Source organism: Schistocerca piceifrons, unplaced genomic scaffold, assembly GCF_021461385.2.
Source record: "Schistocerca piceifrons isolate TAMUIC-IGC-003096 unplaced genomic scaffold, iqSchPice1.1 HiC_scaffold_1369, whole genome shotgun sequence".
Classification (NCBI taxonomy): Eukaryota; Metazoa; Arthropoda; class Insecta; order Orthoptera; family Acrididae; genus Schistocerca; species Schistocerca piceifrons.
The window spans coordinates 2501-7500 of NW_025727201.1; the positions used below are offsets into that span (position 1 = coordinate 2501).

The 5000-nt window shown below is 52.8% G+C and overlaps 1 non-coding gene across 1 annotated transcript in view; it reads right to left on the reverse strand.

Moving 5' to 3' along the window:
- LOC124732897 overlaps positions 1-1435 on the reverse strand; it is a 1908-nt gene extending 473 nt beyond the window's left edge. Inside the window, exon 1 of the ribosomal RNA XR_007008850.1 lies at positions 1-1435. This exon is cut by the window's left edge and continues 473 nt beyond it. This is a non-coding gene — a ribosomal RNA (small subunit ribosomal RNA).
- Positions 1436-5000: the final 3565 nt, after the last annotated feature.

The window sequence follows — 5000 nt, forward strand, 5'->3', positions numbered from 1 at the left end:
GCTAGAGTCTCGTTCGTTATCGGAATTAACCAGACAAATCGCTCCACCAACTAAGAACGGCCATGCACCACCACCCACCGAATCAAGAAAGAGCTATCAATCTGTCAATCCTTCCGGTGTCCGGGCCTGGTGAGGTTTCCCGTGTTGAGTCAAATTAAGCCGCAGGCTCCACTCCTGGTGGTGCCCTTCCGTCAATTCCTTTAAGTTTCAGCTTTGCAACCATACTTCCCCCGGAACCCAAAAGCTTTGGTTTCCCGGAGGCTGCCCGCCGAGTCATCGGAGGAACTGCGGCGGATCGCTGGCTGGCATCGTTTATGGTTAGAACTAGGGCGGTATCTGATCGCCTTCGAACCTCTAACTTTCGTTCTTGATTAATGAAAACATACTTGCAAATGCTTTCGCTTCTGTTCGTCTTGCGACGATCCAAGAATTTCACCTCTAACGTCGCAATACGAATGCCCCCGCCTGTCCCTATTAATCATTACCTCGGGTTCCGAAAACCAACAAAATAGAACCGAGGTCCTATTCCATTATTCCATGCACACAGTATTCAGGCGGGCTTGCCTGCTTTAAGCACTCTAATTTGTTCAAAGTAAACGTGCCGGCCCACCGAGACACTCAATAAAGAGCACCCTGGTAGGATTTCAACGGGGTCCGCCTCGGGACGCACGAGCACGCACGGGGCGGTCGCACGCCTTCGGCTCGCCCCACCGGCAGGACGTCCCACGATACATGCCAGTTAAACACCGACGGGCGGTGAACCAACAGCGTGGGACACAAATCCAACTACGAGCTTTTTAACCGCAACAACTTTAATATACGCTATTGGAGCTGGAATTACCGCGGCTGCTGGCACCAGACTTGCCCTCCAATAGATACTCGTTAAAGGATTTAAAGTGTACTCATTCCGATTACGGGGCCTCGGATGAGTCCCGTATCGTTATTTTTCGTCACTACCTCCCCGTGCCGGGAGTGGGTAATTTGCGCGCCTGCTGCCTTCCTTGGATGTGGTAGCCGTTTCTCAGGCTCCCTCTCCGGAATCGAACCCTGATTCCCCGTTACCCGTTACAACCATGGTAGGCGCAGAACCTACCATCGACAGTTGATAAGGCAGACATTTGAAAGATGCGTCGCCGGTACGAGGACCGTGCGATCAGCCCAAAGTTATTCAGAGTCACCAAGGCAAACGGACCGGACGAGCCGACCGATTGGTTTTGATCTAATAAAAGCGTCCCTTCCATCTCTGGTCGGGACTCTGTTTGCATGTATTAGCTCTAGAATTACCACAGTTATCCAAGTAACGTGGGTACGATCTAAGGAACCATAACTGATTTAATGAGCCATTCGCGGTTTCACCTTAATGCGGCTTGTACTGAGACATGCATGGCTTAATCTTTGAGACAAGCATATGACTACTGGCAGGATCAACCAGGGAGCTGCGTCAACTAGAGCTGAGCAGCCGGCCGCCCGGGAGTGTGTCCCGGGGGCCCGCGCGAACACGCAAGCGTCCGCTCAATCATTCTGCAAACAGGAGGAGGCTGAGCTCCCCTGCACAATACACCTCGAAACCCTCTCAGGTCCCGGCGGCGCGCAGCGCCGTCCCAAGTACTTGGTCGGGTTCGAGAGAGGCGCAATCGCCCGGAGTTAGGCGAGTAGACGCTTTCGGTGCGACCACCCGTGCTCCCAACTGAGCTTGCCGCTGCCGACAGAGGCCCGGGAGCGTGCTGTCGTGGCATTGCCGGCGGGAGACAACACGCGCCACCTACGGTGACCGGCAGCTCCAACGCCAGCGCCACAGAAGGACAAAAGCCCCCACTTGGGTGCCGAAGCGAACTCTCCCAGCACAGCGCACGCGCCAACACATCCGCACAGCTGCGATACAAACCACCAGCGAGAACCGCTGGGGCGACCGAGCAGCAGACGGCGTCGCGGCGCCGAGCGCCGGGCGGCAGCGCATCCTCAACGCACACAGTCCTCAATCGGACCAGCACACTGAAGATGTCCACCGCGCTTCGCACCGGGCCCGCGAGGACCTACTTTGGCCGCACGGCGCCGCGCGCAGGGTGCGCCGGCGCGCAGCTGCGACGCCTGCCGCGTCCGTCGGCCGGCGCGCCTGCCACTGGCCGCCCCCACCAGCCGGCTGTAGCGCGTGCGCCCACGCACCGCGCGGCCAGCACGCCGGGAGGCGCCCCCTCACCGGCCGGGGACGGTCCCACCCAGCCACCGCCGCGTATCGCTTCACACCCAGATGCCGTTCAGTTTCGTCGGCATGGTGGGTATCGCTGGAACAACCGGTTAGTACCTCAACCTATCGTCGCCATCACCGATTCACCCCTAGCGAGAACAACCGCACCACAACAGGTTACCATTTGTTCATTTGCGTAACTTCACCAGAAAACGCAGGCGTCCATCGCCATTTGCAACTTCCACGATTATTGCATGCCTGTGTCAGGTGTCACGCCACACTACGTCTGCCCACATACACGCAACAAAATGTGCACGCCTAGACAATACGTGGAAGGTGGCCCCCGTACGTATGCGATGTCCATTGCTCGAACGACTGTCAACCGGCCTCTGTAGCATGTCGCAGATATGGAACGCGGTGCACCATGCCATCACGGTGTGTGAGGAGAGACGACTAGGTCCGAATACATCAACAGACAGCTCATGCTGATCGCCATCCACGGCGTCCGTTCCTCCCACACGTCTCTATGGCGTACCACACTGCAATCCAGCTCTCATAGGGAGACGACACGTAGCTGCGTGCACAATATTTGCACTGTATGGTCCGCCGTTTTTGGGCGCAGTCGTTGTACGGTCACACATGTGCCACGATGTATCATTCAGTACATAAGGACGAATGTGCAGTACAGATTGTGGTTTACGCGTACGACATTAGCGGACAGTTGACACAGGCCGCACCACAACGTAGCCTGAGTACGTCGCATGCGGAGGGCATTGAACATGCAAAGTTCTCACCAACCAGCTTGCGAAGGCAGGGGGCAAGGTGGGGACGTGGGGAGGGGCGGCATGTACGTCCTGCTGCCATCCACATTACAGTGTACAGCAGGAGCATGTGGAAAGTGAGCAAGACTTGCAAGGTGTTTAACATGAAGCGATACACAGGGGAGCGGGGAGTGCGAGTAGCGAACTATATTGCGAGGGTTGCGGGTGGGCAACACTACACTAATTGAACGAGTCGTATAACAATTACAGAGCAGGTTTAGGCGACAACGTGGGTTACGTTAGGCGACAACGTGGGTTAGGTTAAGGCACGACGTGGGTTAGGTTAAGGCACGACATGGGTTAGGTTAAGGCACAACATGGGTTAGGTTAAGGCACAACATGGGTTAGGTTAAGGCACAACATGGGTTAGGTTAAGGCACAACATGGGTTAGGTTAAGGCACAACATGGGTTAGGTTAAGGCACAACATGGGTTAGGTTAAGGCACAACATGGGTTAGGTTAAGGCACAACATGGGTTAGGTTAAGGCACAACATGGGTTAGGTTAAGGCACAACATGGGTTAGGTTAAGGCACAACATGGGTTAGGTTAAGGCACAACATGGGTTAGGTTAAGGCACAACATGGGTTAGGTTAAGGCACAACATGGGTTAGGTTAAGGCACAACATGGGTTAGGTTAAGGCACAACATGGGTTAGGTTAAGGCACAACATGGGTTAGGTTAAGGCACAACATGGGTTAGGTTAAGGCACAACATGGGTTAGGTTAAGGCACAACATGGGTTAGGTTAAGGCACAACATGGGTTAGGTTAAGGCACAACATGGGTTAGGTTAAGGCACAACATGGGTTAGGTTAAGGCACAACATGGGTTAGGTTAAGGCACAACATGGGTTAGGTTAAGGCACAACATGGGTTAGGTTAAGGCACAACATGGGTTAGGTTAAGGCACAACATGGGTTAGGTTAAGGCACAACATGGGTTAGGTTAAGGCACAACATGGGTTAGGTTAAGGCACAACATGGGTTAGGTTAAGGCACAACATGGGTTAGGTTAAGGCACAACATGGGTTAGGTTAAGGCACAACATGGGTTAGGTTAAGGCACAACATGGGTTAGGTTAAGGCACAACATGGGTTAGGTTAAGGCACAACATGGGTTAGGTTAAGGCACAACATGGGTTAGGTTAAGGCACAACATGGGTTAGGTTAAGGCACAACATGGGTTAGGTTAAGGCACAACATGGGTTAGGTTAAGGCACAACATGGGTTAGGTTAAGGCACAACATGGGTTAGGTTAAGGCACAACATAGGTTAGGTTAAGGCACAACATAGGTTAGGTTAAGGCACAACATAGGTTAGGTTAAGGCACAACATAGGTTAGGTTAAGGCACAACATAGGTTAGGTTAAGGCACAACATAGGTTAGGTTAAGGCACAACATAGGTTAGGTTAAGGCACAACATAGGTTAGGTTAAGGCACAACATAGGTTAGGTTAAGGTACAACATAGGTTAGGTTAAGGTACAACATAGGTTAGGTTAAGGTACAACATAGGTTAGGTTAAGGTACAACATAGGTTAGGTTAGGTTAGGTTACACGTTGTTGTAAGGAAAGGTGTAGGGGGGGGCGGGGGCGGCAGGTTCGTTGATAGTGATTATAGTAAGTGAATGCTTGTGACATGATCAGATTTGTCACGTCAGGATGCACCTTTGGCTTATTAGAGGCGGCGCTCCAATTCTATGCTTGTGTCAGACCTGTGTCTTTGACTCATGTCATTGTTTGTGCGCTGTGACAGGAGGTACTATTGTGATGTTGGGTGCACCGTTGTATAGGACATGTGTGGGTGTTGGTGCCTGATCTGCGCAATGGTGGATGTCGAAAGGGTGGGATATTGTATTTTCCGCATGGACCTCCTGGTCTGGTTGTGATAGTGTGGATTGTGTAATGTGGCGGAGAGGATGCACTGGATGTTGTTCCATGCTGGTGCTTACATATTGTATGTGCGCCCGTTAGAAGCAGAGAGTGGTGCGTGATCAGAG